Genomic DNA, 23,179 nt, shown 5'->3' with positions numbered 1-23,179 from the left:
AGGCCCTTTTGCAGGCTGCCACAGGACCTTGTGGACTGTGCCGGGCCTATCGCAGGCCAAGCAAAGGCATCGCTGAGGAACTGCCCACAGGACCACATCCCAGTAGCGCATGGAGCTACAAGGGTGGTTGTCGCAGGGTTGGTGTGCTCAGGCCATCAGGGCTCAGAAACTCTGGCCTTAGCGCAATATTCTTTGGGTGACCAGTCTACGTTTGTGACACCGGTGCATCCCAGTGCCAGTCATGGAGATGCCTCGGACACCTCTCTCGTGTTGGGATTCCTTTCTCACTGGAATTCCCTTGAGGCCCTTGCCCCTGGATTGCCAAGGGACCACGTCATAGCCTCGTGCAACCCCAAGGGTGGATGAACCGAATGGTCTGGCCTGCTGCCGTTGGCAGATGTCCGGTTCACGTAGGTTCATGGCATGTGTTCGGATGGTCAGCTTCCCATGGTGCTGGGGATGTCTTGTCAACATTGGATGTTGTTGTTGATTTTGGCTCCACTCGGGTGGTGCTGTGCTCCTTTGGTGGTTTGGGTGATGCATCTCATAAAGATGACTATCTGTTTACATCTTGTGCAAAATCAACAGGTGGCAGTATCTTCTCTGGTGAAATGATGACTTGAGGGACTTCGTGGCCACTGGCAGTTCTTGTTTGGCGTGTGCAGTCGGCAACAGGGATGCCATCTTGATCAAGCAGCCAGTGACAGGTGGCAGGACGGTCGAGCTGGGAAGCGTGGGGCCTAGACGCAGTTTGCGCATGCTGGTGGTTGGCACACCCGCGGAGCTGTCTCTGGTGACGTCTGCTCACCCCGGTGGCTGTCTTGTGGTGATGGATGCCCTCTTATCTGCTGGCACAAGACCTCAGTCCCATTCGTCTCCTCCTTTCGATTGCACACCTGTGGTGGTGTTGATCTTTGGTGTGACCAGTCTGTCAAACCCTTTCTCTCTTCACCCATTCACATCATGGCGTCGTACCAAGTTCTTCTCTACTGTATCTTTCTCGATGTGGCATTGTGCCACAGGTCGCATACTGCGCCAAATGGACCTTTTGCTGCACCTCTGCCGGTGCATCTTGCTCTGTCACAGCCTCTCGCAGGCTGAGTCCTCTCAGTAGGACTTGATCCGCTCTCTCGCAGACCTCTTGCAGGTCTGGTCTGTTCCGGGATCTTCTTGGTGGACCACTCTGTGACAGGAGGGTCACTCTTCTCTTCCTCCACGTCTTTGCTGGAGGGCGCCTTTCTTGCGCCTCAAGACTGCACTGTTGCAGCGCTTGCTCCTACCTCAGTCTGCTTAGCACGGTTGGTCAGTTCTGCTCACCTGCTGAACAATGGGCATACGATGGGCACCTTGTGCTGTGGCCAGCTGGCTTGGCCTCTTTTCCCTGGCATTATGTCACCCTCTTGGAGGGCTCACTGACTCTTGGGCTCCTGCCCATGTTGTCAAGTTCGCTGGCTCTGATATTGTCCTGTTCCTTCATGGGTGCCTTTCGTTAGTGCCTGGCATGCCCATCCTCATGGCTTGACGTGATGTCCATCACTGCTGGCGGCATGTGGCACTCTTTTCCCGCTGGCGGTGATGGCAGCAGACCGCCACTAGGTGTTGCACAGTTCATGCATGTTCTCCTGGTGCCTCATGTGGCACTTGCGTCCTTCTCACCTTTTGCTGCTTCCCTGGAACAGCTGCAGTCTTTGACTTTGCTGTGCAGGGTTGCACCCATCTCTCTCCTCTGCACAGTCACAGTCTAATGGGCGCTGCTCTTCTTCTTCTGTTGGCATGGCAAGTATCTTGGTGCTGCAGTTTGTCTTGGCTAAAGCTTGTTTTATTTTTGATAAAAATGGATGCAGTACCTCTGTTTGGCCACCAGATGTGTTGCTGTTTACAGAACTGTCTTCAGACGAAGGCAGTCTTTCCTCCGGCTGCGGGCCTCTATGGTGAAGACAGATGCCGGTGAGGAGCCATGCTGCCTTAGAGCAGCTCGTCATCTGCCGAAAGTCCTGGCTGGGGCTGCAGCTCACCTCTTAAAGTAAGTGCAGTTTTCTTTCTTTCTCCATCTTTTCTTTTCTTTTTCTTCCAAAGCAGCCTCGTGGTCAGGAGGCAGGCACTTGCTGGAGGGGATCAGCACTCTTGTTGTAGGCTATTGTAGGCCTGTTGGTTGGTGGGAAGGAGACAGCCCTGGGCACTTCTCACTTCTTTTGGTGCAAGGCAGCACTGCCGCGCCTCACTCCTCACGGTCGCAGCAGCCTTTCTTAATGCTGCGGCCGCCATACTGCTCACTGTTCCTTGTGATGCATGTCTGCACCATCGCGCCTCGATCTTTGTGGCCAGGCAAGTAGGCGGAATGCTTGCCGCGGGTCACTCGGATGAGGCTTCAACTCCCACTCCTGGATTATCAGTGCGGCTCCATCGCCATGGGCGCTGCCACTTGGGTATTGGGGGGGTGGAGGCCACTGGCAGCCGGTGCTCTTAGTCCTCCCTAAGGTGGCACAGACACAGTACTAGGGTTCGTATAACTGGCCTCAGGGTACGTTCACCCATCCCTTTTTATTGGCAGTGCCACCTGACTGGTGATGGCCGTGATGGATGGGTGTGGGGTGAGTGTAGTAGCCAGCCCCCAGCAGAATGGCTGGAGGAAACACTAGAATGTGTTCAGTCAATCTCTACAGGTGCGTTTTAAGATACTGTACCGAGCAGTGAAAACACTGCGCTTCATACCTTGAAGGTGATGTTTGGTGGAATGGAGTCTGGCGTAGGAACAAAAAATGCTGGAATGTGCCACAAACTGCTACATAAAAACAAATAATATTCTACAGAGGTTGAAATTACTAGTATTGCCCTCAACTAAACAACACTCATTTATTTATCCACCACACGGAGATGAAAGCCCGAGCGAGAGGGCTCCATAACTTTCGTTTGTTTAACTTGCAGGTTACAAATCCACTTATTATCGAAAAAAGGTACACTGTTCCAAAAGAAGGCTACAATTAGTGCCAAAAGAAACTTTGCTTTGAGATAGAAGTTAATCAGAAGTAAGAGCCCTTTCAGAAGCAAGGGCCCTCAGGTATCATCATCAGGCTTGCTCCAAGCCAGACTGGCACTGCAATGTCTGAGGGGGCCCTCGAAGGGGTCACTAGGCCAACTTCTGAATTGAGTTGAACAGACCAGTGGAGAGTAGAAAAAGGTGCAAAGTGAAATAAAATTGACTCAACTATCCTAAAAAACCTCCTTTTACTTGATGATGGGGGATATTGGTCAAGATTAAAAACAACACAGAGTTATGGGGAATAATGTCCCTTTACTCTGCCAAAAAAAGTGATTGGAAGTGTTACTTTTGTCACTGCCAAGTGAGTCAACATGTTTCGCGCCTATTTACGTCTTAACAGATCTCTTGGCGCTTCTTCAGGACTATACATAGGCCCTCATTACAACCCTGGCGGTCGGTGTTAAAGCGGCAGTAATACCGGCAACAGGCCGGCGGAAAAAAAAAAATGGGATTACGACTGTGGTGGAAACCGCCAACATAGACAGCCACTTTAACACTCCGACCGCCACGGCGGTACAAACAAACAGCGCGGCGGACACCACCAACAGACAGGCGGGAGACAATGTACCGCCCACCCTATCACAACACGCCTATCCGCCACTTTTTCCGGGGCAGAACCAATGCAAATAAAAACACGGGGGAAACAGTACACAGAAGGGAAAACACTCACCTCTCCACACCCCACAAGGAACCAGGACACCATGGAGCCCGAATTGCAGATACTGCCGGCGATGGTCTTCCTGCTCCTCTGTCAGGAGCTCCAACGATGGCAGCGACGACCACGGGGAGTACTGCACCTACAACACAGTGGAGGGGGGAGGGAAAAGAGAGTGACACACACATGCAACACGCAACACCCCCACCCCCACCCCCACCCTCACCCACAACACCATACACACAAATACATGCTGCAACATTACATATACACCCCCACCCCCCTTGAATAACGCAAGGACAAAAGGAAATTATTGTAACAATTGTAATCAATAAAAATCCATTAGTCAAAAGTCAAAATCCAGAATATACAATTATGTACACCAAATACACACATCCGGATAGTGCACCAATCATTGTCCGTGAACCACTGGGCCCAAAATGCATGGGCGATGCCCATACATGATACCTGACTCCAAACGGAGAGAACACTGGAGGGTCATCACATAGAAAATATACAGGCACCTCAGGGGTAGGGGGGACCTCAGCCTGATGAACGCACGACGCCACTGCTCCATGGGGGGGGCTCCATGCCCACAGTTTGGTCCTGGGGAGTGCAAAGCCACAGTCTCCCAAGTCTTTTCAGTGGGTGGTTTGCCCATTGCTTTATCCTGGGGAGTTCAAAGCCACAGTCTCTCAAGTCTTTTCAGTGGGTGGTTTGCCCACTGCTTTATCCTGGGAGTGCAAAGCCACAGTCTCTCAAGTCTTTTCAGTGGGTGGATTGCCCACTGCTTTATCCTGGGGAGTGCAAAGCCACAGTCTCTCAAGTCTTTTCAGTGGGTGATTTGCCCACTGCTTTATCCTGGGGAGTGCAAAGCCACAGTCTCTCAAGTGGATAGCAGTCTCCACTGGTTCTGGAGGGGGCCTGATGCCCAAAGTGCTTCATCCTGCCATGGTCTGAGGTAGTGGATGACTTTCTCCACTGGTTCTGGAGGGGACTTGGTGCCCAGAGTGCTTCATCCTGCCATGGACTGAGGTAGTGGATGCCTTTCTCCACTGGTTCTGGAGGGGGCTTGGTGCCCAGAGTGCTTCATCCTGCCATGGACTGAGGTAGTGGATGCCTTTCTCCACTGGTTCTGGAGGGGGCTTGGTGCCCAGAGTGCTTCATCCTGCCAAGGACTGAGGTAGTGGATGCCTTTCTCCACTGGTTCTGGAGGGGGCTTGGTGCCCAGAGTGCTTCATCCTGCCAAGGACTGAGGTAGTGGATGAGATACTCCACTAGTTCTGGAGGGGGCTTGGTGCCCAGGAGTGCTTCATCCTGCCAAGGACTGAGGTAGTAGATGCCTTTCTCCACTTGTTCTGGAGGGGGCCTGGTGCCCAGAGAGCTCCACGTGCAGTGTGGCCGGAACAATACACTTGCCTGGGTGTGTGTGCCACGAGATTGCAGAGGTACAGGTAGCATGATACGCCATGGAGGCAGAGACATACCCCACACTGTTGCTGCTTCACATTCCATATGCAGGTGACAACTGTGATGACAGTGATGCTTCATGGAAGCTGCCCAGGGTCCTGGAACTCACCACCAGCCTCGGCTGACCGACCACTGGGGATGGTAGCCATGTCTGCGGTTGTGGCACTGTCTGAGGATGTCGCGGGGCCGCTGCTGGTGCTTGCGGCGGTGTCAGTCGCGGCGGTGCTGGCTTTGGGATCTGTGGCGGCGGTGCTGGTGGCGGGGTCTGTGGCAGCGGTGCTTGCGGCGGCGTCTGTGGCGGTGGTGCTGGCTGCGGGGTCTGTGGCAGCGGTGCTGGCTGCGGGGTCTGTGGCAGCGGTGCTGGCTGCGGGGTCTGTGGCAGCGGTGCTGGCTGCGGGGTCTGTGGCAGCGGTGCTGGCTGCGGGGTCTGTGGCAGCGGTGCTGGCTGCGGGGTCTGTGGCAGCGGTGCTGGCTGCGGGGTCTGTGGCAGCGGTGCTGGCTGCGGGGTCTGTGGCAGCGGTGCTGGCTGCGGGGTCTGTGGCAGCGGTGCTGGCTGCGGGGTCTGTGGCGGCAATGCTGGCGGCGGGGTCTGTGGTGGTGCAGGTGGTGGTGCAGGTGGCGGTGCAGGTGGCGGTGTTCTCCGCCGTACAGGTTGGCGTAGACATGGACAGAAGGTGTGACACTGGTCCCTCAGTCGGTGCCACCATGCCCTCTCCTCACCTGCCCTTCAGTTTTTGTCCCTTCCCCACCTTTGATGGTGGCGCAACTGTCTTGCCACTATCCGCTTTCGTTTTCCCTGACCCCCTGGTGGCAGGTGTTTTCAGCTTTTCCCCCTGGGATGTGGGCACCTTTTTCACCTTGGCAGGTGGCGGAATGTCCTTGCCCTCGCTCTGTGGCACACTAGCAGTCCTGATGGTTGGCACACTCCAAGACCCCGCAGTTGCTGGCACCACTGTGCCTTGGGATGTGGTGGCTGAGGTGCTGGGCTGGGACCTGGAAAGCCTGGCCCTAGGGGAAGGACGGGGGGGGAGGTGTAGGGAAGAGGTCAATGTTAGCCAAGAGAAGATTTTCAGACACACTGGGACAGGTAGATGGAGGGGGTTTGGGAGTGCAGGTAGAGGTAGTGGTTGTAGGAGGTGTACGTCTGCTGAATTTGGGTGAAGGTGCATGGGCTGGAGGCTGTTGTGAAGTGGATGGCTGTTGGGTGGGTGTGTGCCTGCGTTTGTGTACTTTGGGAGGAGGGATCACAGACACACAGGGAGAGGACACTGGGGATGTGTGAATGGTAGTGGGGGTGGTGATGGCATGTAAGTGGTGTGTGGTGATGGGCGTGCTTGTGATGGACATAGTGGCTGAGGATGTAGTGCATGCAGGTGTGAGTGGAGACGAGACTGGGAGGGAGGAGGGAGACGTGGAGGAGGGGGACACAGTGGAGGCAGTTGATGTTGGTATGTGTGCATGGGTATGATGCTTGTGTGAGTGCCTGTGTGATGTGTGGTGCTTATGTTTGCCTGAGCCACCGTTGTGTTGATGTGTGTGCATGCTGGTCTGATGGTGTGCTTGGGATAGGCTGAGGTACAGGGGATTGGGTCTGGGTGGAGGAAGTTGGAGGGGGGAGGCTGGACACAGGGACAACGGCTGCCATCAGTGTTGAGGCCAGAGCCTGAAATGCTCTCTGTTGGGCTGCCTGGCAAGAATGAATGCCCTCTAGGTTTGCATTTGTTTGTTGCAAATGCCTCTCAACACCCTGAATGGCATTCAGAATGGTAGATTGCCCAACAGTGAGGGATCTCAGGAAGTTAATATCCTCCTCACTGAGGGCAGCAGGGCTGACTGGGGCAGGGCCTGAGGTGCCTGGGGCGAAGGAGATGCCCACCCTTCTGGGTGAGCAGGCACAGGATACACGCTGAGGGGCTGCTGGGAGGGCGGTGCTGGTAGGGGGGGGTGGCGGCTGTACCTGTTGATGCGGGGGCACAGAGGGGCCCGCCACCGCAAGGGAGCTCTCATCAGAGGAGGAGTCACTGTCACTGCTGTCTGCTCCTGTCCCCACCGTGGAGCTCCCCTCACCCTCTGTCCCACTGGTGGCTTCAGACTCTGTTGTTTCGCCCTCCAGGGCCAAGTGGGATGCAGCTCCCTCCTGGTCCGGTGCCAATGCTCCTATGCCTGATGATATTATTGCACGCAAGAACAGGGAGCCCACAAAAAGGGGGGGGGGGGGACAGGATAAAGACCTGTTCAGTGCATGCAACACCACTACCGTTGGCAGACACAACAGACACAGCAGCCCTCTGCACTACGCCATGCACTTATTGTTCCTAGATTAATTACATGCCCATGGGGTACAAGGCCTGGATGTCACAGGAGCCTGACTAGGTGTAGATGGCACTAACCACTAGTGGGGTTGGGGTGCCACAGAGCCTGCCTCACAAGGGACCTTGCCTACCAAGCTCGCCCTGGCCTAGGGGAACCCACTGCCCACCTCCCCCACCCAAACACCTCGTAATGCGTGCAGAGTCAGCTGAATGAGAGTGTACCCACCCCCTTGTGGCTGCTGTGATGCCCTCAAGCGCCCATCCAACTCCGGATACGCAACCGCCAGGATCCAGAACATCAGGGGGTTCATGGTGCGACGGGCACCCCCCCACGTTGGGAGGCCATCCCCAGCTGGGCGTCTGCCGTCTTCTTGCTCCAGCGGCGAATGTCCTCCCATCTTTTCCAGCAGTGGGTGCTCTGTCTGTGGTAGACCCCCAGGGTCTGGACGTCCTTGGCGATGTCACGCCAAATAGCCTTCTTTTGATGGGCGCTGACCTAGAGGAATAGTACAGGGGAAAAGCAAAATCTTTACCTGTCTGGACCGTCATACTCATTGGCCCACGTTCCCTCCCTTGCCCTGATGCACATACACTCACCGTCCACACATGCAGGCCTCAGTCCCCCCCTATTTATCTTCCATCCACACCACTCCAAACAGGCATTGCCCATGCAGCATGCTCACAGTGTACTCAGCTGTTTGTCTGGAGGACCGTACAGTTGTGTGTACTGGGGGAGGACCCCATCCACTAGTTCTTCCAACTCCTCCGAAGTGAAGGCAGGGACCCTTTCCCCAGACACATGATCCATCGTCGCTTCCAGACTGAGGTCACAGCAGCACTTGCAGTGTAGGTCCTCTCCTGTTGAAGTTCAGATATCAAGTGAGTGAACAGAAAATGGTGGTCACGTTCGCGGCAGTGCGTACCGTCGCCTCTGGCATACATCGTCATTGGCTCCTCGGACCCATAGGGTCCAATGTTAACCAATGCTGAATTGCGCTGCGGTCTTCAACCGCCTACCGCGACGTGTACAACGCCAGCGCAGTTACCTCATATCCCCTTGTCCCACCTTACAGGTCAGGCAGCTGCCATTTCAAGGGGCCACATGACATTAATATTAACTGCGTCACACCTATCTAGGCCTTGAATACACACAGTAACAGGCACATTGCGGATTTACAACTGTGTGCAAGTGATACCTCAGTGTTGGCTGACTCTCTGCTCACTGTTCTCGTCCATAGGGCACGTCTGATGGGGCAGGTGATGAGATGGCGGCATCCTCCGGTGTACAGACCGCTGGTGGACCTGTCGACAATGGAAGCGTGACACATAATAGTCACCTACAGACTTGATCATGCAACAATCCATGAATTGTGTGCCCAGTTAGAGCCAGACCTGATGTCAGCTATCTGCCGTCCCACAGTAATCCCCCCTCTAGTGCAGGTCCTGTCAGTACTCCATTTCCTGGCAAGTGGTTCCTTTCAAACAACAGTGGCCATTGCATCAGGGATGTCCCAGCCAATGTTTTCTAACATGTTGTCCAGAGTGTTGTCTGCCCTGCTGAAACACATGTGCAGCTACATCGTGTTCCCTCAGGTGGAGGATTTGCCTACAGTGAAAGGTGATTTCTATGCCCTGGGACATTCCGGGAAACTGGAAGAGCTACCATTCTATGAATGTGCAGATGGTGTGTTTAGCCGACCAGTATATCTCCCATGTGAATGCCAAATTTCCTGGCTGAGTGCATGACACTTACATTTTGAGGAATAGCAGCATCCCTTATGTGATGGGGCAACTCCAGAGACACAGTGTGTGGCTAATAGGTGAGGACAAGGACCCTATACAGTGTGAATAGTTGTCTGGGTATGGGGCTGTCCCTACGGTTAGTGTCTGTCTAAAATTTGTCTCTCAACATTTGCAGGGGACTCTGGTTACCCCAACCAGTCATGGCTACTGACCCCAGTGAGAAATCCCAGGACAAGGGCAGAGGAATGCTACAATGAGACACATGGGCAAACTAGGAGGGTGATTGAATGCACCATCGGCCTCCTGAAGGCCAGGTTCCGGTCCCTCCATATGACAGGTGGTTCTCTCTACTACTCACCAAAGAAGGTGTGCCAGATCATCGTGGCCTGCTGTATGCTGCACAACCTGGCTTTGCAACGCCAGGTACCTTTTCTGCAGGAGGATGGGCCAGCTGGTGGTCTTGTGGCAGCTGTGGAGCCTGTGGACAGTGAAGAAGAGGATGCAGAAGAAGAGAATATTGACAACAGAAACAGCATAATCATGCAATACTTCCAGTGAGACACAGGTAAAAAGATGTCACTGCCTCCCACATATCATACTATTGCTGGAGCTAGCATAAGTCTGTCATTTTCACTCAGTGTATGGACCCTGACTTGTCACTTTGCCTTTCCATTTCTCAGATGTGGGTCCCACTTTGTGCCCTCTGCTATATTTCCTCCAGCCCTACAGCTGTTTTACATCAGTATGTGAACAATTAAATTGACATTGCTATATTCCATGGTTATTGCAATTACACGTTTGTGAAAGCACAGACTGACTCCAGATTGTTTTGTGATTGAAGTGTGTTTATTTCTGTGAAAATAAGTGGAGGGGGTTGTAAAATGGGCAGGGGTGATGGTGGAGGAATGTCCATGGCAGAGTCCAGTCTATTTGTTTCACAGGTGCATTGTCCAAAGGGGCATAGGAAGTGGAGCAATGGCAGTTGAAGGATGGACAGGGTGACAACGTGGGACAGAAGGGTGACATTCAGGGGGTCTCACTTCCTGGCAGGGCAATGTTATCTGTCTTGTTCCTGGATCTCAGGGACCGTTTGCGAGGTGGTTCTCCATCTTCAGGGGCTGGGGTGCTGGAGTCGTGTTCCTGTGGCGGTGCCTCCTGTCCACTAGCACCGGCGGAGGTGGAGGGCTGTTCATCATCCAGGCTAGTGTCAGGGGCCCCTTGGTGTGCCACAGTGTCCCTCCTGGTGTTAAGGTCCCTGCAATGGTGACCAGGGTGTTGTTTATGGACTTCAGGTCCTCCCTGATCCCCAGATAGTGTTCCTCCTACAGCCACTGGGTCTTCTGAAACTTGGCCAGTACCGTTGCCATCGTTTCCTGGGAATGATGGTAAGTTCCCATGATGTTGGAGAGGGCCTCGTGGAGAGTGGGTTGTCTGGGCCTGTCCTCCCCCTGTCGCACAGCAGTCCTCCCAGTTTCCCTGTTTTCCTGAGCCTCTGTCCCCTGAACCGTGTGCCCACTGTCACTGCCCCCAGGTCCCTGATTTTCTTGGGTTGGTGGGTTTGCCTGGGTTCCCTGTAGTGGTGGACACACTGCTGATTGATGTGTCCTGGGGACAGAGGGATAAGCCCGCTGGCTGGGCGCTGTGCAGGTGTTTCCTGAGGGGGGAGGGTCTGTGGTGGCTTGTGCCAGTGTCAGGGGAACCGACTGTCCCGAGGTCCCTGATGGGCCGGGCTGGTCATCTAGATCCAGTTGTGCAGAGCTGCTGTCATCACAGTGGGTCTCTTCTGTGGGGGGACTGGATATGTCTGGTACCTCCTGTCCGGTGACGTTGGGTTGGGGTCCTGCAGGGGTATAAAGGCATGATTATTGCATCTGTGTGTGTCTTTGTGTGAAATGGATGAGTGACCCGTAGTCCAGTGTTTGCATTCTTGTCTTGGTCCTTGTGTGATATTTGGTTTGGGGTCTGTGTGGGTATCTGTAGTGGACATGCTTTGGTGATGGGTGTCCATGCTTTGGTGTTGCATGGAGGGCTTGGTATTGGGATGGGTGGATTGTGATAGTGGGGCATATGTGAGGTGTTGGAGTGATGGGGGTGAGGGTGGGAGTATGTGATGACATGCAGGTAGGGTGGGGGATATAATAGTAAAGCTTTGACTTACCAGAGTCCAGTCCTCCTGCTACTCATGCGAGGCCCTCAGGATGCAGTATTGCCAAGACCTGCTCCTCCCATGTTATTAGTTGTGGGGGAGGAGGTGGGGGTCCACCGCCAGTCCTCTGTACAGCAATCTGGTGTCTGGAGACCACGGAATGCACCTTCCCCCATAGGTTGTTCCACCTCTCCCTGATGTCATCCTGTTTTCTGGGGTGCTGTCCCACTGCGTTGACCCTGTCGACTATTCTGCACCAGAGCTCCATCTTTCTTGCAATGGAGGTGTGCTGCACCTGTGATCCGAATAGCTGTGGCTCTACCCAGATGATTTCCTCCACCATGACCCTGATCCCCTCCTCAGAGAACCTGGGGTGTCTTTGAGGTGCCATGATGTGGTGTGGGTGATGTGTGAGGTGGTGTGTGTTGTGATGTGTGAGGGGATGTGTTGTTGTGTGTTGTTTGAGGTGCGTGGATGTTGTGTAAGTGATGGTGTTGTGTGTCTGTGGATGCTGGTGTTGTTTATGGTGGTGTTTCTCTCTGGTGTGGTTTCAGAATTCTGGTAGTAAGGGTTTGTGGGTGATGTGTGTTTTATATTGGATTGTGTGTGTATGTGTGTGTCTGTGGTGTGTGTATGTGTGTCAGGTGTGTGTATTTCGAATTGTCCAATGTGGTTGTGTTTTGTAAATGTGTGTGTATTTTGAGTGCGGCGGTGTGTACCGCCAATGGAATACCGCGGTTGAAAGACCGCCACGTGGATTCGTGGGTCGTGATAGTGTGGCCGTATTCCTGTTGGCGTGACGGTGTCGGTTGTGGTATCGTCAGTTTATCACGGACCTTTGGTGTGGCGGACTTGTGTGGGTGTCAGGATTATGGCGGATTCCGAGCTGTGGGTGGTAATAGCTGTAGTGGAATTCCGCGGCGGCAGCGGTATGTTGGCGGTCTACTGCACGGCGGTAAGCAGCACTTACCGCCAGGGTTGTAATGAGGGCCATAATCTTCTCTGTTCAAAACATAGTGACAAGAGTAATATTGTACAGGTATGCTGCTAGTCAGAAATACTCACTTACTTATTCATTGTGTCCTGCACATCTTTGAAGCCTGGAATAAAAACAAAAAGCATTGAAAAATGTTGCTAGTGTCTTTTTTATAAAACACATTGCATATTGTGCAAAAGTCAAATATAAACACAAAAATGAAGAAGGCAAGGGAATTTAATACATTTCATTTATAAGAGAGAAACCGTCTGAGAGGGACAACAAGGAAGAACGTATATTTATTTTACATGGGCTTACCACCTGTTGTGGAGGTTTTTCCCTCTTATAAAGGGACTTCCAGGCAATTTGCCATGCTTCCTAAGGAAAAAAGAAAAAATTAGCCCAAGAATGGACACTAAAGAAAGGTCTGATTATTCCTACATCACTCTGCAAACCTAGATTAATCATATCTACTTGCAACATTAACACCTCAAGAACAATAACTAACTTTTTGAGGTAAAAAAGTGAACATCAATATAGCTGTTCCCATATATGAGTGTAAATCGGCATTATCATTTTGAACAAATGGCGCATTTTTTGTCCAAAAATGAAAAAAGGAAGGAAATGAAAGTCAAGTAGGTTTGGCCATCTAACTATATTGTGACATTCCAGACTCGGTCTGGGATTCCTCGGATCTCCTAAACTAGGAAGGAGACACCGTTGCCGGGTGATGTAGGACGAGCTCCGATGTGCCGTCCAATCACCAACCAGCTTGGGGGAACAAAAACAAAAGAAGGACTAAATGAGCTGGTGAACCAGAAAAAGGACTAACAAATGCCCGAACTTACTGATGGCACCCGAGATGTGGACACCGAAGACAGATTACCCACTATATTTAGTGGGAAGCTTGTCTTTAGTAAAAGTTTAACATATTTTAATAACCCTTCACAAAAAGGGAGAAAGAAAAAGAAGATTTTTTTTTATATATATGAAATAAAATAAAAAAAAGGGGGAAATATGTTGATTCTGGTTTTTACATAGTAGATCCCAAATTGCTGGAGTATAACTCCACATGCTTCAGAAATTAGTCAGGCTCAAGACTAGCAATTAGGGCGCCTAATAACATCTCCAAAAAGTTTTTTTTTTTTTGGTGCTAGTTCTTCAGTCACAAGTTGAACCAATTGGACAGTAATTTTCTATTTTCTAATTATTTACAGATGTTGCGCAACCTATAGATAAACAGAGTCACTAATAAATACTGAACATGACTGCTAGATTTAGCTAGAAAGGATTTTTGAAGGAAAAACTTTTTTGAAAACATTTCTGTATAAAAAAGTTTTTTATATTAGGTGAGTCATCTCATTTTCCATAACTCCCTGCAACACTTAACCGGGGTATCTCATCGTTCAGCCCCACAATGTGTGTGCCCAATCTAAACACCCAACGTTGTTCGATTAGTAACAGTATTCTTGTTGGTGATTGCACAACTTCTAATACGATCCACCACAGGTCATCAGGTGTGTGTTTTGCATTCAGATAATGAGTGCTCAGTTTTGTTGTCAATCGACCACATCGGATATTACTCCTGTGATTATTGATCCAGATCTTCACTGGTCTTGACGTCATTCCTATATAGCGTAGTCCACATGGACAGCGGATCATATAGATACAGTTTGTAGTATTACAATTAGTATGTTTATTAAGATGCCACAGCCCAATAGGTTCTAAAGGGACCACTTTAATACGTTCGGTCAATGGACAAACATTGCAGTTTCCACATGGAAAATGTTCTTTAACCGGTGGTAAAGACCACAGTCGATTTATATCGCTGGTCTTGTTGGTGGAGACTGGTCTCGTGTGTACCACTGAGTCCTTAATGTTAGATGTTCTCCTAAAAGCAAATAGTGGTCTGGGTATGTCTGTACCGCCGTTGGTAAGAATAGTCCAATGTTTTTTAATCACCTTTTTCAAAGAATTGGCAATCGGCGAGAAAGTTGACACACAGATTATGCGAGACACAGTATTTTTTGGATTTGTCGCAAGTAAAGTTTCTCTATTATTAGTGCAAGCTAGTTTTCTTGCTGCATTGATAATTCTAGAGGGAAAATGCCTTTTTAATAGTTTTTGTGATAAATCATTAGCTTGTTGTTCAAAAATGGACACACTTCTACAATTCCAGCACAATCCCAGGAATTGGCCAAAAGGCAGATTGTCTCATAAGGCCTTCGGGTGGTAGCTATCATTTAAGAGAAAACTATTTTGATCCGTCTCTTTATGATAAGTGCATGATTTTAACTTGCTGCTGACTATGGAAATTGTCAAGTCTAGAAATGAAATACTCTCTGTGGAGACCGTAGATGTAAACCTCAAGAAAGGATCCAGATTATTAATCCAATCTGTCAGGGAGGAGACTAGTCGGATGTCTCCCTGCCAGATAATTAGAATGTTGTCAATGTATCTCTTCCATATTCTGATGTTCTCATAAAAAGGATTGGTTGTATTGAGAACAAATTGTTGTTAAAAGTTATAAACATATAGACAGGTCAAACTTGGAGCGAAAGTACTTCCCATTGATGTGCCATGGATCTGATGGTATATTTGTTCTTCAAATTGAAAGAAGTTCTCTGTCAATGCAATGGTGGCACATTGCATAATAAAAAGCACTGGTAAAGTATCTTGTTGTGGGATATTTGTATACAGGGATTCGACATCAAGAGTGATCAAAGCCTGTACTGTTTCCGTTGCATTTATAGACTCAATCAGATTTAATATCACTTTGGTGTCTTTCAAAAAGGTGGATGATTTTCTGACAATTGGCTGTAAAAATGCATCGCAAAAGATGGACAGAGGTTCCAGCAATGACCCTATAGCTGACACAATGGGGCGGCCCGGAGGTGGTCGGACATTCTTATGGATCTTATGTAGACAATAAAAGTATGGGATACGTGGATTTTTGATATCCAAAAACTCTGCCTCTCTTTGTGATATCCATGAGTTCTAAACTGCCTCATGAATCTGGGATCGTATCTGACGTTGCAGTCTTTCAGTTGGATCATGTGCAATAGAGGTGTAGTGGGTCGAATCACTTAATAAGCGTAATCATTCTGTTCTGTAAGATGATGCATCTTAAACCACTATGGCTCCTCCCTTGTCTGCTGGTTTTATGATAATTGACTGATCTTCTCGAAGAGTTTTCAAAACTAATCTCTCTTTTGTAGTGATGTTGTTGAAATGTCGTTTAGTTTGTAGTCTCTGGACATCTAGCATCACTACTTTTTCAAAGGCCATGACCTCACATGGAACCGATGATGCTGGTGGAAGGAAAGTTGAGGGTGTTCTTAGGCCAGTATCTTCCAAACGAGACTCCATTGGTTTATCTTGAAAGAAAAAATGTTGTCTAATTTTTCTGAAGAAATTGGCCAATTCACAATTTGTTCTGAATAGATCGTCTTTAGGAGTAGGGACAAACCCTAAGCCGTTATTGAGAACAAAGTTCTCTTCTCTAGTAAGAGATCTCATTGATAAATTCACAACTAAGTTCTCGCTGTCGAGACTTTGCCTTGGCTCCGGGTCACCATCTGTGATTCTTGTGGTGACCAGTGGATGTGCCTTCCTCTTCCTCTGCGCCTGCCTCTTCCTCTGCCCCAGCCTCTGCCTAAAAAAGGGGGGTAGGGTAGCACAGGGCGTGGTTGGTAAAAAGGGTATGGTGGTTGCCACATAGGAGCTTGCTGCATTTGGAAATGTGGGAAATTGTAGTATGGTTGTGGTGTCCCATCATCAGTGCTCCATCCATCGGAAGAGTAGCTAATGCTCGACTTCTGATTACTTTTCTTTGTAGAGACAGACTCTTACGAGGACCGTGATGCTGTATCTCCTTCAAAGTCTTCTCGAATATATGGATAGATTTTTTATTTACTGAATCTTGAAATATCTTTCTGTAATTTTGTGATCTTCTGTTGTGTCAAATACTCCTTATTTTCATTTAACTCTGTATTTATCTCTGATATTCGACTTTTAAAAGCCAGCGTCACTAATGTTTTTATGGTAGACTCCCGCTATATTGATCTCAACTGTAATCGATTCTGCCAATCTCTTGGAGGTGTTGACGATAAGTACCATCCAATCTCTGGTACACTTCCAAGGTATTTGTGCCCAATCAGTTCTAAACAAAAGATCTTGTAAAAAGATCCTGGGCACATTTGAAACGATTAGTCCGCTAGGGGCTATATACGCTCTCAAATATTCTGTCATTATCGTGCCATGTAAAACTGTCTTAATCAAGTCTCTCTTAAGGGAAGTACATTTTTCCCAGTCTTCTTTTAGGTCCTGGTTAGTCCTGAAAAATCCATTCCCAGAATGGAGGGTGTCTGGAGGATGGCATCAACCATATTATCATCATAACTCAGACCTTGGAAATTTTTCATGCCCAGTTTTTACAGAAAAATCCCACAGCTGACCTGCTGCGCTCAAACTCACAAAAAAAGGGGGGACCAGGAGGTTGAATTGGTCCAGTGTATGACCTCCCTGTTATCACAATATTGTCAAAAAAAGGTAGACAGTTCCAAAAGAAGACTACAATTAGTGCCAAAGAAACTTCGTTTGAGATAGAAGTAAATCAGAAGTAAGAGCCCTTTCAGAAGCAAGGGCCCTCATGTATCATCATCAGGCTTGCTCCACGCCAGACTGGCACTGCAATGTCTGACGGGACCCTCGAAGGGGTCACTAGGCCAACTTCTGAATTGAGTCAAAACAGTGGAGAGAAGAAAAAGGTGCAAAGTGAACGTGAAATAAAATTGATTCAACTATCCTAAAAAATAAAACTCCTTTTACTTAATGATGGGGGATGTTGGTCAAGATTAAAAACAACACTGAGAGTTAGGGGGAATAATGTCCCTTTACTCTTCCAAAAAAGTGATTGGAAGTGCTACTTTTGTCACTGCCAAGTGAATCAACATGTTTTGCTCCTACTTACGTCTTAACAGATCTCTTGGCGCTTCTTCAGGACTATACATGATCTTCTCTGTTCAAAAAATAGTGTCAAGAGTATTATCGTACAGGTATGCTGCTAGTGAGATATACTCACTTACTTATTCATTGTGTCCTGTACGTCTTTGAAGCCTGGAATAAAAACAAAAAGCATTGAAAAATGTTGCTCTTGTTTTTTTTTTATAAAAAACCTTACATATTGTGCAAAAGTCAAATATAAGTACAAAAATGAAGAAGGCAAGGGAATTTAATATAGTTCGTTTATAAGAGAGAAACCGTCTGAGAGGGACAACAAGAAAGAACATATATTTATTTTACATGGGCTTACCACCTGTCGGGAGGTTTGTTTCCTCTTATGAAGGGACTTCCAGGCAATTCGCCATGCTTCCTAAAGAAAAAAGAAAAAATGCGCCTAAGAATGGACACTAAAGAAGGGTCTGATTATGCCTATGTCACTCTGCAAACATAGATTAATCATATCTACTTGCAACATTAATACCTCAAGAACAATAACTAACTTTTTGAGGTAAAAAAGTGAACATCAATATAGCTGTTCCCATATATGAGTGTCATCATTGTGAACAAATGTCCCGTTTTTTGTCTAAAAATGAAAAAAGGAAGGAAATGAAACTCAAGTAGGTTCACAGTTACTTCAAGGTGGGCACATGTGAAAAGTCTACTCAAGTACGTAGACATAACCATTATAAGTGCCAGCCCAAGAAAACGACTAAATGTATCCAATGTTTGGCCATCTAACTATGTTGTGCCATTCCAGACTCGGACTTAAGCAGCAGGGACACTGACCACCAGGGCTATCATACTAGCTTGTGCATTCTGTCCTTCTTTCATCGTGTCACATTACTGTTGGGGGGCACACACACTCACACAGTCTCAAAACTACTCACAAACCGACTCATTACCCATACAGACATTCAGACACCCACTCACAGACCCATATGGCCACTCACACACCCAGTCAAAAACCCATACAGCTAGTCACGCACCCACTCATAGACCCATGCAGCCACTCACACACCCACTCAATGACCTATACAGTCTCTCCCACTCCCACTCACCGACCCATACAACCACTCACACACCCATTCACGCACCCACAAAACCACTCACAGACCCATACAGTCACTCGCACACCCACTCTCAAAGATTACAGGTTTCAGTTAGGAAATAAAATACATTTTTAAAAAACCTTTAAAATTCACAAAAAAACAGAGGCTACAGGGACGTTATAGTTAGGAAATAGCATTAAAAAAAAAACTAGAAATTCACGGAAAAAAACATAGGTTACAGGGACATTATAGTAAGGATATAGAATTAAAAAAAACTCAGAAATTCACTGAAAAAAACCAAAGGTTACATGGGAGTTACGTTTAGGCTCAGATTTTGGACACAGAAAACCGTAGAAATTCAGCAGTTATAGTTACCTGAGCTAACTATAACTTACGCCCGCAATGCTCTTCTTATAAACTCACATATTACATCATTCATGACATGGTCAGTGACATCACTGACGACATCTCTGATGAGATATCAAATGACATCACTGATAACATCATCCACATGTCACACACCAGTAGAACCACTCACACACCCACTCATAGATCCATTCAACTACTCACACAACCAGTCACACACCCCTACACCCACACACCTACTTACAGGCACATGCAACTTCTCACAAACCCACTCATACACCTTCAAAACGACTCACACACCCACTCACAAACCCACACAACCACTGACACAACCACTCTCAGACCTATACAATCACTCACACAAGCATACAACCACTCACACGCCCCCAAAATGGCTCACACCCATAAAACCACTCACACACCCATACAACCACTCACACACACACTCACAGACCCACACAGCTACTCAGACACCTACTCACACACCCATACAACCACTCACACAGCCACTCAAACACCCATACAACTACTCACACACTCATACAACCACTCATATAGCCACTCACACACCCATACAACCATGCACACACTCTGAAAACTACTCACAAACCTACTCACAAAGCCATACACCCAGTCACTCACCCACAGACAGATCCATGCAGCCACTCACTCACCCATGCAGCCTTTCAGACACCCACTCATATACTGATATAGACAGTCACACATCAACTCAGATGACATATGTTAAAAATAGTATCACTCATTAGTAGTAAGGAGAGAATAGTAATTTAACTTATGCAGTAGCTTAGTATACATCTTTAAGTCTCAGAAACGTTTGCAAAACACTTACAATCAGGGATGTCATTTGAGATGTCATCAGTGATGTCACTGACCATGTCATGAGTGATGTACTATGTGAGGTCATAAGCAGTGCATTGCATGGGCATAATTTTTAGTTAGCTCAGATAACTATAACTGCTAAATTGCTTTGGTTTTATGAATATATTCACTGAAAAAAACAAAGGTTACAGGGACGTTACAATTAGGCTCAGATTTTACATACACAAAACCAAAGAAGTTCAGCAGTTATAGTTATGGTTTGCTGAAGTAACTCATGCCCTAAGGTAATTATAACTTGTGCCCTCGCCTTGCGCTGCTAATTACCCCACATGATACAACATTCGTAACATCTCTGATAACATCATTAATAATCTCAATTTAATATTTGAAGTAAAGTTATTGAGGAGAAAACGGTGTATGGCAGAAACTCGAGTTATGGTTGCCTTAGAGCATGAGTTATAGTTACTTCAATTAACCATAACTATAACTGCTGAATTTCTATAGTTGTGTGCAAGTAAATTCAGAACCTCACTATAATGTCCCTCTAACCTTTGTTTTTTTCAGTGAATTTCTATAGTTTTTTTTAATGTAAAGTAATTTTAATTACTTTGTTATTCCAACCACCACCATGCACGGTTTTTGGCCTAGCCCTGTGGCCAACACCCTAGAACCATGCAACCTTGTGCCATGTATGGCCTTGTGTGGCAGGGGTTTGCCACAGGGTTTATCCTGTGACCAAGCCCTGCTGCCAATCTCCTATAACCACCCAGCGCTGCACTGCAGGGTTTGGCCACAGGGTTTGACTTGCTGCCAGGCCCTGCAGCCTACCTCACAGCACTCATGAACTGCTTCTTTGGTGGAGATGGGAGCATGTTCCTATGCATCAAAAATGCATCTCCAAAATTGGTGGGAAATGCAAACACCGGGGGTCCTTTTAGTAAGCTCTCCATCTTTCAGGAAAAATGGAGAGAATTCGCTGCATATCAATAATATATATGGAGTGGTGTCAAATGGGTGGGTCTTCTATGCAAGTTTACACACTTGTAGTTTTCAAAAGTTCTGAACATAGGCCCATATTTATACTTTTTTTGGGCTGCATTTGCGACATTTTTTGACACAAAAGCATCGCAAATTTACAACATACCATTGTATTTTGTAAGTTTGCGCCGTTTTTGCGTCAAAACGCGGTACAAATGTGGTGCTAAAAAAGTATAAATATGGGCCATAATCTCTCATCTCAGCAGCAGATGGCAAGAAAGAACCTAGTCCTCGCAGACACTACATGAGATATTGCGCTCCAAAAAGCAAGGATGCATACACCTCCATCAAAGATTACAGATAACTGCTCATGGTTGAAATGCATAGAAAACACCTTGCTTTGCCTTGGCCATGTGAATGAAGTAAGGAAGATTAGAGGACTGCGAAGGAGCATCAAGACCCCAGCGGTCCCAGCCGGCTCCCCTTCTCCTGCAGAAGCCGGCATTGCTCCAACATGCAGGGAGCTGCTAAAAATGCTACGCCCTGCGTGCAGGAGCAATAGTTTCTGCCCTTTCTCTGCCTGCATGTCTGCAGGCAGGGAAAGAGATGAAAATGCAGCTTCCATCAAGCAGGAGCATTTTCACACCTCCCGCTTGCTGGATGCTGAGTGTTTGCTTTTGCTTGTTAGGCGGAGCTGTCACTGCTCCCACCAAGCAAAAGCAAACAGCTACCTCCTGAGGGCGTGCACCTCAGGAGGTAGCAAGAGCTGGCCGTGGGGGGTGGTGGTCACCTCCTTCTTTGTAAAAAGCAAATTGGCCTCAGACAGGTGGTGGTCCCCGGGGCCGGAGGGTCTGCGCTGGCTCGCTCTTTTTATTTAATTGCAGCCCCAGGGAGGTGGTGGTCCCCCAGGGGTGTGGGGTCAGCATGGCACCCATAACCATTTTTTTCATGTAATCACATGGAGGTGGTGGTTCCCGGTGTCCAGTGGGGGACTGCACGCCCCCACCATGTTTTGAATTCTTGTAGTCTCGGGGAGGTGGTGGTCCCCGGGACCTGGGGGGCGTTCTGCACTGCCCACCTGGTGGCTACAATTACAACAAGTGAGGGAGCCTTTGCTTGTTCTTTTTTTTCTTGAATTCAAAGCGAAATTAATGAATATTTGCAAATTTCGCAGTAAATTAAAAATATATTTTTTTTTTGCCCTGGTGTGGCCCCAGAAGGACACTTGTGCCAAGGCTATGTGGTTAGGGTAAGTGTGCCCTGCACCCTTTTCTGTTTTTTTACATTTGTTTTTGAGATTCGGCTGAAGCCGAGTTTCTAAATGGCTGCCAGTGGTTGAAGTGTAGGCAGACAATCAAATGTATCCACGTGATGGGGAGGATTCCTGAAGTGTTTGCGCCGCTAGATATACACATTTGGTGTTTCTTTAATAGCTCCAAAACTATTGAATGGATTTACACCAAATAAAACAAAGGCACTTTCTGGACCAAGAGCTACCTTGCTGCCAAATTTGGTGTAATTCCAAAATTCGGTGTAATTTCATTCAGCGGTTCAGGCTGCAGTGGTGTCTAAAATCCCTGTGGGAATTATCATGGGAAAATCACTTTTATTTACCCTCCTTTTTCTTGGCCCCCACTTGACGGATCACCCAGAAACTTTCATTGCGCAACAAGACCTAACTTGACACCTTTTTTAGAGAATTTTGTGAAGAGTCATCAAACAGGGTCAAAGTTATTAGCAAAACATAAACGCTTTTTCTATAGAAACTAGGGGCCAGATGTAGCAACAGAAAATTTTGCGACTTGCAAATTGCGAGTCAGACCGAATAACAATTTGCAACTTGCAAAATTGTATGCAGAAAGGTGTCTCAGACACCTTCTGCGACTCGCTATGGGGTCGCAAAGACCCACCTCATGACTATTAATGAGGTGGGTCGCAATTTGCGACCCCATAGCGAGTCCCTGCACTCACAGGGATGGTGGCCTGCTGGAGACAGCAGACCTCCATGTCTGTGACTGCTTTTTTAATAAAGCAGTTTTTTTATTTTTTTATTGCAGCCCGTTTTCCTTAAAGGAAAACGAGTTGCAATTCAAAAAAATAATGCAACCATTTGGTTTAATTTTTTCAGAGTAGGCAGTGGTCCATTGGACCACTGCCTGCTCTGAAAAAATATTTTCAGCGACATTCACCATGGGACCCCTTCCCGTTTGCGAATGAGTTACCACCCACTTCAAGTAGGTGTTAACTGCGAATTGCTGTGCGGGTCGCAAAAAGGAAGGGAACACCCCTTCCTATTTGCGAGTCGTATTCACATTTTGCGAGTTGGTACCGACTCGCAAAATGTGAATCAGCATCGCGATGGCCGTTTTGCATGTCGCAAACTGCGTTTTTCACAGATTGCGACATGCAAAACGGTTCCTACATCTGGGCCTAAGTTCTAACTATAACCAGCTAGTGGCAACTGCCATATAAATATATATATGTATATATGTACACACACACATATAAATACTGTATATGTATTCAGCTTCTGTATCACTTCGTAAAAAGAAATCATGGCTCTCCAAGGGGACAGATTGCAGTAATTTATTCAGAAAGCG

General features: G+C 47.9%; 1 protein-coding gene and 1 pseudogene across 1 annotated transcript in view; one reads left to right on the top strand and one right to left on the bottom strand.

Annotated features, from left to right (window-relative positions):
- The window catches only part of LOC138292030 (tRNA methyltransferase 10 homolog C-like), a 120,548-nt pseudogene that overhangs the window by 57,614 nt on the left and 39,755 nt on the right, over nt 1–23,179 (bottom strand).
- Nucleotides 1–23,179, top strand: part of LOC138292031 (resistin-like) — a 59,863-nt gene that overhangs the window by 35,325 nt on the left and 1,359 nt on the right. The window lies entirely within an intron of this gene.

The sequence above is a fragment of the Pleurodeles waltl genome, chromosome 4_2 (assembly GCF_031143425.1).
Source record: "Pleurodeles waltl isolate 20211129_DDA chromosome 4_2, aPleWal1.hap1.20221129, whole genome shotgun sequence".
NCBI classification, from domain to species: Eukaryota; Metazoa; Chordata; class Amphibia; order Caudata; family Salamandridae; genus Pleurodeles; species Pleurodeles waltl.
The sequence above is the reverse complement of the archived record's forward strand: the minus strand, read 5'-3'. Positions and strand labels throughout refer to the sequence as shown.